Source organism: Micropterus dolomieu, linkage group LG19, assembly GCF_021292245.1.
Source record: "Micropterus dolomieu isolate WLL.071019.BEF.003 ecotype Adirondacks linkage group LG19, ASM2129224v1, whole genome shotgun sequence".
NCBI lineage: Eukaryota > Metazoa > Chordata > Actinopteri > Centrarchiformes > Centrarchidae > Micropterus > Micropterus dolomieu.
The window spans coordinates 2,701,536-2,714,232 of record NC_060168.1 but is presented as its reverse complement, the minus strand read 5'-3'; the positions used below and the strand labels follow the sequence as shown (position 1 = coordinate 2,714,232).

The following is a 12,697-nucleotide window of genomic DNA, read 5'->3' as shown; positions in this document are numbered from 1 at the left end:
TCCTCGTTCACTCGGCAGGCTGAGTGACTGCCGGCCCCGTAGAATGAGAGGCAGGTCGGCTGTCAGGCAACAGTCACTGGACTGACATTATATAGCTATTTTGTTAATTATGTGACATTTAATAAAGCGTAACAAGCATTAAAGCGCAGTGATGTTGTGCTAAGTTATAGTTTTAACACAGCCGCACTAACTAACTTTAGTCCTGCTAGTGTTTACAGCTAACAGCTGATGAGAGTTGTTCTGGGTCCGCTCCACTTCAGAGCCCTGACAGGGTTCTACCGGGAGCCGAATTACCTCTGAGGTCGTCTCCTCTCCAAAACAAACAGACCCGGTCATTAAAACATTAAAACACAGCCACATTAGCGTTAGCCCTGTAAACAGCTAACAGCTGATCCAGGTCTTCCAGAGAACGCAACGTAACTTTTCCTTTTAATTTACCAACAGAGCCGTGCTGTTGCTTCACAGCTCCTGACTGGTGAACAACCTGCAGTGTTTGAGAGCGATGTGCTCATGTGTGTTTCTCTGTCTGCAGAATCAGGACCTGATGTGGCCCATTCTGCGTCCAGACCTGCCAAACTGCTGCGTTTATATAATGTGTTAATATTTCTTTGTTCCTCTCTCTGTGCTGGAGTTCTTTAAGAACTTGGTGGCTTGATCCAGATTATTATTAAATTGGTTGAATTTTAATAAGATTGTGTTTATTCATATAGTGTATCAAGCTTATTACTTCAATATATTTACTGCAAATCTGATATTAATATTTTACTCATGGATAGATGGATATTTTACTGCTGTATGAATGAGCACTTCAGAGATAATGATAGTAATTATATACATCAGCCTTTATATGGCTGCTCTGGTTGTATACTCAGGAAAGATTGTGACAATGGAAGGATTTAGCCGGAGGAGTGGATTGCATATAGACAACATATTTCTGTGGTTTTTACATGGTTTGAATTTGGTTGTGGGCCCAAGGGGTGTGTATAATGATGATAGAGAATGATCAAGACGTGAATTTGTGCAAATAAAGCAAGCCAGGCAGCCTTCTGTGTTTGAGAATGGCGCTGTTTTTTAATCACCCACAAATTTGTATTGTTTCAAAAGGCATCTGATAATAACAAATGAATTGCAATGTCACATTACGACACTACAACTCCCATGAGTACTACCTGCACATAGTGTTTGCTCATTGGTCCATTCGTGAAGCCTCTTTTGAACGATAACACTGTAAAAAAGAAGACGCTGTGGAGTCAACAGGCGCGTCTATCTACTATCTCTTGCAGTGCCGCCGTATGATGGTGTGCGTGCTACATAAGACATCCAGACTTTTGTCAAACGAGAATATCAAAGCTGTCTCAGGGCAGCCACAGTCCCTCAGACCTGTAGACCATCAGCCTCCCGCCTGCTTTTAACGCGACTGGTGACATGCGCACACACACATCAACACAACGTTCAGTCAGTGCGTGAGTTGTGTGGCCGAGAAAATGCACTGGAGAATGAGAGAAAGAGAAAAGGGAGAGCTGAGACAGAGAAAAGCTAGGAGGAATGCTATAGGGTTAACCGGTCGAGATGCATATAATCAATAACATAGGTGTGGACACACACCCTGTGATTGTTTGGGTAAGGCTAATTGGCTTCGGAGGGCTGTTAAGAGTATCATAGCTAGCTAGCTAGCTGGCAGTATCAAAGTAAACAAGGGTCCTACAAATGCAGTTCCGGTCCTAGGATTGCGGTCCTGAAATTGCAGCCTCTGGTACTGAAGCTACATACTACTCACCGCACCCTATACTCCAGACCAGCTCCTGGTCAACCCCCACGGGCCATCATTGTTCGGTTCCATCAATTCCAGATGAAGGAAGACCCATCACGCCCACAACTACCAAGGCCAGCTCACAGAAAATTCACAGAAATAGGAGATGTCAGCTATTTCAGTTCAAGGTTCAGAGTAAAGCCAGAGGATCTTTATCTGCCATAATGTGCAATTTAGCCCATCCTCTGAAGAGGACCTGACAAAAGTCACTCTTAGTATTTACGCACCAAATTGGGATGACCATCAGTTCATTTTTAAAATGTGGTTATTAGTTTGTTTATTTGCTTCACACTCACAAATACAAAACACACGAAGGAAGTATAAAAAGTATGTGTGAGGGTGTGGTAGAAACCTGTAATGGCTTATATATAAAACCACACCCAGAAGACATACATAAGGTAAAATTAACATAAAAAATCCCCAATACATCTTAAATATAAAATAAGTTTACAAGTAAAGTAAAAAAACAAAGAAACAGGAATAACTGCCTTATTTAGAGTATGAAAAATAGTTTCTAAGGGTGATCATTATTGTTCCAACTCCAATGTTTTTGACAGCAGGGCATTTCTAAGTCTCTTTTTTCTACAAAGACATTTACACAGAGGAATCTGTTAGATGTCCATTTCATTCCACAAGATAACTCCACAATATTTAATAGAAAACTAACCTTGGGATGTTTTTACAAAGGAAGATGAAAATTTTTAGCCTGTCTTGTTGGGTGATTATGGAACTGTGTTGACAAAATAATTTCTAAAGGTATAAGGTAAATCTATTCTTATATCTCACTTTAAAAACAAATGCACAGGTTTGAAGGTTAATGTCAAAAAAAAGGAACACCTTCAATTTAAAAAGGAGAGGTGCATTTGGTGTAGTGCTCTCTCACTGACTTTTTTGCCAGCATTTGGAGAGCAAAAACACACATGTCAGAATGCTGCTTGTTGATTACAGTAGTGCTTTTAACACAATCATACTATCTATCTATTCTGAGATCTAAGCTGATTGATCTTGGCCCCAGCAATTCCATTTGCAGGTGGATACAGGATTTTCTGACAGGAAGACTCCAGACTGTAAAAGTTTGTAACAAATAGTAGTGAATATTGGTGCTCCACAAGGTTGCTGTCTCAGTCCCTTGCTGTATAGTCTGTATACATATGACTGTGTGGCTGCACATCACTCAAACCGCATTGCATACAGGGATGAAGTGAAGGACCTATCAATTTGGGGTCAAAACAAAAGTTGTCCCTTAATGTGGAGATAACTAAGGAGCCCATAGTTGACTTCAGGAAAACTAAATCTGTTCAATCTCCTGTTTACATAAATAAAACCCCTCTCAAAATTGATAAAACCTTCAAGCTCCTACGAATCCATATTTCCGACTCCCTTTCCTTTTTTTCAGATCTTATTGCAAACAAAGCCAACCTGCTTATCATCAATCAGAATACCTAACAAAACAATTTGTTGATGACATTCTTCACAATGAACATGGAGTTTAATTAGCTTACTGTTTCTTTCCTACAAATGACATGAATATTGACTAATCATAATAATGACTTCTTGATATTTAATGAAAACGTTTTTGTTTAAAACCATATGTAATTATAAAGATCATGATTTAGTTCTCCACAAAGAGTTTTTAAATCTCTATTTAAAACAAAAAGGTTGGTGTCATCTGCAAAGAGCAATGGGAATTTGGTTTGCCGATTTTCTCACCACACTGCACGTCAATATAAATTTTTCTCTGAGGCCCATCACGTGTATTTGAGAATTGATTATTCGATCAGAAACTTTTATCTAAAATGAAAACCTCTTCATATGAAAGTATCATTTTATCTGATCATGCTCCATTATTATTAAGCCTGCATTTTTCAGAGAAGCTGGTGACTCAAAACGCCGACTGAACTGCCCTCCCAACTGTCTGATGGCAAATACATTGAGCCTCTCTCTCTGGGCAGAGATGATGGGTATGGAATGCATCTACAGAGAAAGAATTAGGAATAAAGGTAAACAACATTGTGGGTGACACCCCTTTGCTTCTTCATTTGAATTGTTGCTATCTGGGCGACGATGTTGCCTCCTTCTATTCGCTAAAAATTAATCAAAATTTCCATTTGTGCCATAAGCAATTAAGGTTTTAAACAGGTAATGTATATAAAATAAAATAAGTTGTAGCAAGGTGCTTGGTATGTGTATCAGTGTTGGTGACTCTGATCAGATGTTGTGATAAAATGCCTTGTGACTGTGTTGCAAACCCCCATCATCTTTATATGTCCCCCACGGTTAGGGTTACAGGGACATATAAAGATAATTGATTAAATGTAATTTCTGTATGTGTTTATTCAGCTTTTGGTGTTTATTTATATGTAGTTTTGTTGAGACTATTTAGTTCAATCGTTACTGTGCTGCTGGGGTAACAAGGGGTGGGAGGGGAAATGTCAAATCTTTTGTCAAGTATTTTGTCTTCTTCTTCAACAAAAAAATGTTAATCAAAGTTTTAATAAAAAATTCTTGCAAAAATCTCTCTCTCTCTCTCTCTCTCTCTCTCTCTCTCTCTCTCTCAGCTGTAAGAATGGCGTTGAGGATTTGAGCGGACGTAAATTCCATTGAGATGAATAGCAGCACTGATTCAGGCCATTGTTACCATTCTTCTTTATAGTTCCAATAATTTATTGTTATTTGCTTTGAGGGAAGGGCTGCCTCCACTAAACAACACTATCCTTCTACATTTACTGCATCAGGGATGGGATACACAAGCCATTCATTCACTCATTCTTTCTTTTCTTTGCATAATTTTGATTTTGCCGTCTTCTCTCCTTTCCATTCCCCACTTTCTTTTATCTACTGCCCTCTTTCTACCCTCTTTCCTTTCTTCTATTCTATTCTTTGTTCATCATTTGATCTGACCAAAGCACGCAGCAGTATGTGGTTAACTTGTTTAGTCCTGTGTATTCATCCCCTCGTCATTTCTTTCTTTTATTGTATCATCATCATGAATTGTATCATCTCTCCTTGCTTCCTGGTCTGTATTCCATATTTCAGTGACCTCCTTTGGTTATGTTGCCATGTTTAGTGTTGATGGTCTCTTCCTTCCTTCTCTTTTATTTTATTCATTTACTCATTGAATAGCCTGCTTAAATTTCTCCTTTCTTCTTACTCATTCAGTTCTCTGTTCCAGCGTTTCATAGCTTCCTTCTTTGGGTTTAACACACGAATCAGGGGACCACAAATATAATAATTTCTCTTTCAATGGTATTCTCATGAATAATCCTGATTCATGAGTTTGAGATTTGGTAACAGATTTCTTAACATGATACATGCCCATCGGAAGCAAAAGATAAGCATTCAAAAATCATAAAAATACAGTCTATAACGTCAAATCCTGATTTCTTTGTGTTTTTAATCTATCGCCTGTTCATCATTGAAATATTGTATTAACACAAAAACCTGAGAACAGAACTACAAATGTTCACAAGACCTCTATCTCTTGTCAGTTCTCATCCCTATTTTTCCTGGCAAACTATTGACATTATTAGATCAGTTTCCCCTGCTTTTCCTGTGTTCATTCACTCCCAATCTAAAGCCCAGCCTCAATCAGAGTGTAGTGTTTAGGCCGTTTATGGAGGAAAGAGCAGCTGCAGGGATCCTTGCTGCCCCCGCCCCTTTGACTTTGTAACTACTGGTTAGGTGACCTGCTGCCGTTGTTTCCTGTTTTGTGTACAAAGAAAATAATAGCGAGCGATGTGTTTTGTTTTGTTATACCCACTTTGACTATGCACCAAGATCCCCGATAGCAGGTCAAGATTTAGGCGTTAATTACGCTACTGTACAAAAAACACGACTTTATAACTATATTCACTGATTGGACCACTGGGAGTGCCCAGTTTGGGCAGAGTAAGCTAACATCAGCTACAGTTAGCATTGGCTAGCAGTTACTGTAGCATTAACAACAAGTAAAGCTATCTGTCCATCACAGAGAGTTGAGGCAGAGCAGCTGCAGCGCATCAGATGGAAAACTAGAAAATATTTTCCTTTCCCTCATAACCATAAAAGAAGTTTCTGTTAGACATACTGAACAACCTCCTGCTCTAGCTCAGCAATGAAATGACCTCTTGGTGTTGTGTTGGACAAAAAAGGTTGGGGCATGGCTGAGAGCAGGGTATTAAGTACGTGTTCAGTGGGCAGAGCCGTCTACTGCGCTGAAGGGCTGGAGGAGGTTCTCACTCTCAGATCACTTCATGACGTCATCGAGGGAGCCAAATCCACACACATTTACTGAAACACTGAGCAGGAGAAAAAGAGAGCACAATATAGACCATTTTTCTTGCACAATGATTTAATGAATGAAACACCCACAAAAATGAAAACGTCTGTCACTGAACTAATATTATACTAGTGGCTATCTATATAGTATTCTATTAAATTATAATGAAAATAGTAACATGACATAATGAATATCAGTATTATACTATTAAATTATAATTAAATAATATTATAATATTATTCTATTACACTCATTTATACAAGTTATTCCCCCAGGTTGTGGATAATGCCTCCATTAATTTCTACTTGACGTATCCAAATAATATTTCTGCCTACTAAAAGTAGACAAACCTGTTTTTTGTAACAAAGTCCAAGATTATAGCACTTTTTAAAAAAATAATATGACTCAAACACACTGCAATGACTCAATAAAATAAGTGAATGCTGAATGCTTTTGAAAGGTTTTATTTTGTTTTAATAATTGGCCAAAAAGAGGAGTGCTACCTTATCTTTGCGAGTGTGACTGTGCTCTCACAGTTTGCCAGCTTGTAGAGCAAAAGTACACGCAATGGACAATGTCCAAGCATGTGAGTGGAGGTAGTGTTTCTCTGCTGTGATCCAGTATTAAGCTGCCAAGTCATATGGATATATGTTAGAGGCACACAGGTAAACAGAGTATGTACCTCACAAGGGTGCCCCTGTTCCAACATGCAACTTGATGTAAATCCCCTTTATTTCTTGTGTACAACATCTTGTGTACTACAACATTTTCTCGTTTAGGAGCATGTGTTCTGCTTGGATAAAAAGTTGGCGTAGAGCCCTGTATTATACAAGATGCGTACCCCACTGCTAGCCTTGAAGTCATACCAATTAATGTCCTAAATTATACACATAACATAAATTACCACCTGTGGTAAATTCAGGTGATTGGACATGATTTGGAAAGGCACACACCTGTCTATATAAGGTCCTACAGTTAGTTCATGTCACTGCACAATCTAAGCCATGAAGTCCAAGGAATTGTTTGTAGAGACAGGATTGTATTGAGGCATAGATCTGGGAAAGGCTACAGAAATATCTCTGCAGCATTTAAGGTCCCAATGACCACAGTGGCCTCCATCATCTGTAAATGGAAGAAGTTTGGAACCACCTGGACTCTTCCTAGAGCTGGCCACCCGGCCAAACTGAGCGATCGGGGGAAAGGGGCCTTAGTCAGGGAGGTGACCAAAAACCTGATGGACACTCCGACAGAGCTCCAGCTTGTCTCTTTTGAGAGGGGAGAACCTTCCAGAACAGCAACCTTCTCTGCAGCGCTCCACCAATCAGGCCTGTGTGGTAGAGTGACCAGACGGAAGCCACGGCGCACATGACAGCCTGGAGTTTGCCAAAAGGCACCTGAAGGACTCTCAGACCATGAGAAACAAAATTGAACTCTTTGGCCTTAATGGCAAGCGTCATTTCTAGAGGAAACCAGGCACCGCTCATCACCAGAGACCATCCCTACAGTGAAGCATGGTGGAGGCAGCATCATGCTGTGGGGATGATTTTCAGCGGCAGGAAATGGGAGACTAGACAGGATCTATGGAAACATGAATGCAGTAATGTACAGAGACATCCTAGATGAAAACCTGCTCCAGAGCGCTCTGGACCTCTTCCAACAGCACAATGACCCTAAGCAAACATAGCCAAGATAACAAAGGGGTGGCTACAGGACAACTATGTGAATGTTGTGGCCCAGCCAGAGCCCAGACTTGAACCTGATTGAACATCTGCGGAGAGATCTGAAAATGGCTGTGCACCGACACCCCCTATTAAATCTGATGGAGCTTCAGAGGTCCTGCAAAGAAGAAGGGGAGAAACTGCCCAAAAATAGGTGTGCCAAGCTTGTAGCATCATACTAAAAAGAAAGACTTGAGGCTGTGATTGGTGCCAAAGGTACGTCAACAAAGTACTGAGCAAAGGCTGTGAATACTTCTGTACATGTGCTTTTTTTGAATTTTTCATTGTTAATAAGATTTCAAACAAACTTCTTTCATGTTGTCATGATGGGGTATAGTTTGTAGTATTTCGAGGAAACTAATGAATTTCATCCATTTTGTAAAAAGGCTGTAATGTATAGTGGAAAAAGTGAAGTGCTGTGACTCTCAACATCATCCAGTCTGTCTGGGATTACATGAAGAGGGAGAAGCAACTGAGGCGGCCTACATCCACAGAAGGACTGCGGGGAGTTCTCAAAGATGTTTGGGCCAACCTACTTGCAGAGTTCCTTCAAAAACTATGTGCAAGTGTTTCAAGAAGAATTTATGCTGTTTTGAATGCAAAGTGCGGTCACTATTACTATTTAATTAGATTTTCTTCTGTTCACTTAATTGATAAATATAATCTATTAAAATGTCTATTTTTGAAAGCATTCTTACTTTACAGCATTTTTCCACACAGGCCTAAAACCTTTGCACAGTACTGTATATGTGTTAGCTCTAAACATAAGACAGCTCTTAAAAACTACAAAATGTCTCAAAGAAACTACAATAGCCATATGGCATTTCGAATACCGGTCTGTCAAACAAATAAAGTAGTGAAACCTAGGGGCTTACCTGAACATTCATCTGTATCACTTTGCATTGCCTATTACGTATTATACATCTAAATAAAGTTGAAAAAAATTCACAAGTTGAATAATTTATTTTATTGCCACTGTTGTGATGCTCTCATCTTTTAGTTCGTATGAATTCTGCATTTGCAAACGTAATGAAAACAGTAAATTATTGTCCTAGACGGACAAGTGACATTTGGGCCTTGACAAAAGTAAAAGGTGAAAGGTAAACTTACTTGTCCTAAGGTCAAGCGCCTCAAAAAGGTAATGTGGATATTTGCTACCTGGTGAACCTTCTGCGCTCAGTTAAAGCTGTAAACAGCAGACCAAGGGAATTTAAGGAAATGTGTATTTTCTTTTCATTTGAATATGGAGAATGACAGAACACACAGGCTGTTGGACATAATATTTATTTGGCAATAATTTTTTGTTGTTATTTTGTGTTATGTGATATTAACACAGTATATGAGGATAAATAGTAGTAATGAGTACAGTAAATAATGACAGACTGAAGCAAGAGAAAGGGATGCACTACCTATTGTCTGTTTCATTATTTCCTTCTTTTCAGGACAATAATATAAACTGGCTACCCCCCACTAACCTCTACAACCAGGGCCTGTTAACAGTAGGATGGGGTGTGTAGCATAACAAACCATATTAATCACATGCATACACATCAGCACATGAAGACTGGGATAAAATAAAACGTGTTGGTCCACTGACAGCTCGCTCAGACCAGATGTGATGAGATTTTGGTAGATCATGACTGCATCAAGATTCAGGTGTAAAGGCTTTACAATAAGCAGCTGTGGAGGTAGACAGAGATGCACTATGACTTAATGCCATCAAACAATATGCAAATGCAGATACACCTTTGTGTGCTGGTCGGAACTTGTGATTGTGTTTCATTTTGAAATATTTCTCCATGGGCCACAAGGGGGCAGTGACATATCAGATATTTTCCTCAAGTCTGTGTATGTGCTTATGTACCCCCTGTGTGATGTGTGTGTGCGTGTGTGTATGTATGTACCAAGAGACTCAGTTCAAGAAAATTAACTTGGCTTTCTTTGAATTTCAGCTTTAATAAATAATCATTAAAATATATGTACCCTTCTATGCATAGATTAAACTGGTATTATCTAATCAAATAAAATGAATATAATAATTGAAAACAATATCATACAGTTTAATAGAATACAGTATATTTAAATGTAATATAAACTATATTATAAACCAAAATACATGGTATTAACACAGTGTGTATAACAGAGCAGAACCTTTAGAGCACTGACAATGGCTTTAGTTGATCCAGTGTTTATTTAGCTGCAGCTTTCTTGAACCTTTGATTACTACAGAGAAGTAAACGTAACGAGCAACAAATGTTTTTCATTTTCGTGCACTCACTAGAGGGGGTCTGGCAAATCTATCATGTCTGCACCACATAGATTTTCTGCCTTTCAAATGTAATTTCCGGGGCTCTGTAATTAGCATTGTAAGTCAAATAGCAAAAGCAAAAATCAGTTGTTCTTGTGTGAGGAGCCAAATGAGTGTATGATTTTACAGTGGGTATACAGACGTCTTGATCAGTCATGGTTTTACTGTTCAGGCTTCTGAAATGACACCAGCAGTAAAAGCATCAGTAGCACCAGCAATAGACTGTTTGTCCTTCTCTCCTCTGGGAGGCGCTACAGGACTCTCCATTCCAGACAAGACGGCTCAGGAACATCTTATTAAAATTTAGCTATATAATTCAGCTTATATAAATAAAGTCCACAAAAAATGCTTCTTTTTGCCAGCGACAGGCTCAGACTGTTACAGGAGGTGTCTGACAACATCATGGAAAGGATCCCTACGAGCGACCTAGTGACACTCTTGTTTGTAACAAAAAAACTGAATTATCGCTTAAGGAAAATTTTCACTCTGAAAGAGGAGAGTTGTTTTCTTTAATTAACTATTAATTTTGTCTCCTAAAATTAACAATTTGGAACTCTGATTAATGATTAAATTAAGGTCTATAACCACAATCACCAACAATAGCTAGTAGGTTGAAGGATGTGGAGTTTCTTTTTTAAAAACCTCTAGTAAAGGTAAGAGGTCAGACATTGGGCTGGGGGGCACAAACATCACACAATAAAATTTATCTGTAAAAATAAATTAACAACAAGTATGTGTGTGTGTGTGTTAAAAAAATTTATAAAAAATGAAATAAAATAAACATAAAAGAATAAATAAATAAAATAAAGAATAATAATGGTTACTGAACGGCCTGAAAGGATTTGAGTGTCAGGTAAGCGTGTAAGTGCCCTTCAGATTGATTATGTGATCACCCTAATACATGTGAGATAAAATATTGCATGGTGCAGAGTGTTTCTAAAACACAAGCCACTGATGTGCGTACATAGAAATGTATATCTTAAAGGTCCAGTGTGTAATATTTCTAAAGATCTAGTGACAGAAATGCAATTTAAGATCCATAACTATATTTTCAGTGAACCAATGTGTTTTTTTTACCTTAGAATGAGTCCTTTCTATCTACATAACCGCAGATCCCTTCCATGGACGTCGCCATGTTGCGGCGCCATGTTTCTATAGTAGCCCGAAATGGACAAACAGCGCTACAGAGTGCGTGTCATCACTATGTTCTTCTTCTTCTTGTAGAATTCTGCCAGTGTAGACACTCGTCACTACGTTCATTACGTACGTTCAATGAAGTAGAAGAAGTAATAATATACAGCAGGGGTTGAAAAATAAGTTTTTGCTTCGGACCAATTTTTTAATCATTAGATGGTGTGTGAGAATATAAGGCATAATATTTGACCTGTGGGTTCCAATGTTTGGTCAGCTCAGTCGGTGAAGCACATGACTCTCACTTAGAAGGTTGTGTGTTTGATACCACGTTGGGTGAATTTTTTCCCCCCCTCCTCAACAAATTGATCATGAAGTGACTGTTTCACATGCTCACAATAAAGCATGTGCTGCAGCGTTTGTGTTCCGGTGTTCCACATCCATCAACCTACAGACGCCTTTTCATTTCCCCAGTATCTCCAGAAAGGGGAGAGGACATTTAGGGGAATCACGTTTTCTGACGGCTCTTTCAGAGGTGTGTCAAACAGGCTACAAACTCTTTTAATGTTGTTCAGAATTGTTGTAAAAGCTCTCAATTCAACTCCAAATAAAGCGTTGCTGCAAAAAAATGTTCTTGCGCTTTTATTTTGCAGGCAAAACCACTAAAGAAGAAGTGATTATGTGAGCAGGGGCGTTTCCAGGCTCTTGGAACATTGTGGGCTTAGCCCAGCCCAGAAATCTTTCTTGTTTTCACCTGTACACAACACAGAACACCTGTTCTCTGTTGCTGACAGATGTTTCTACTGCTGTGTCAACACACATGCAGGCATGACTGAAGTAGCCTAAAGTCTTTAAATGTGCAAGTGGCACATTTTCACCTCAGTGATAAATGTATTAATTTTAATTCACTGATGAACTGCTGGACTTTAACAGCAGTTTTATGCTCCTGTTCAAAACTTTCTGTGTTCTCTGACATTTGTAGACAAAAGTCATAATATTTTGAATAAGAATAAAATCTGTGAGAATGAAGTCATAATATTTTAACAAAATCTACCTGTCCCTCTGCTGTGATGTGGTAGGCTACCCCCTTTAGATTGTCTAACAGAAACTGAAAACACTTGTGATCAGATGTAAATGTCACCACAAATCCACACAAGTGTTCACTTCAGCAGCTCTGATAAATTTCAGTTCACAGCCGCTTCAGAGGGAAACATCCTGGAGCAGAGAGACAGTCAAACAGAGCAAAGGTGTCTCTGAGCAAGGAGGACAGAGACAGCTGAGAGAGCGACAGGTGTGTGTGTTTGTGTGTGTGTTGTTGGAGAGTAGAAGGAATGTTTCACACAAGCAGATGAATAAGATATTATATGAAGTCTCAGTGAGTGAGTGTGTGTGTGTGTGTGTGTGTGTGTGTGTGTGTGTGTGTGTGTGTGTGTGTGTGTGTGTGTGTGTGTGTGTGTGTGTGTGTGTGTGTG

At 39.0% G+C, this 12,697-nt stretch overlaps 1 protein-coding gene across 1 annotated transcript in view; it reads right to left on the bottom strand.

Moving 5' to 3' along the window:
• LOC123958124 (tryptophan 5-hydroxylase 2-like) overlaps positions 1–12,697 on the bottom strand; it is a 28,043-nt gene that overhangs the window by 13,170 nt on the left and 2,176 nt on the right. The window lies entirely within an intron of this gene.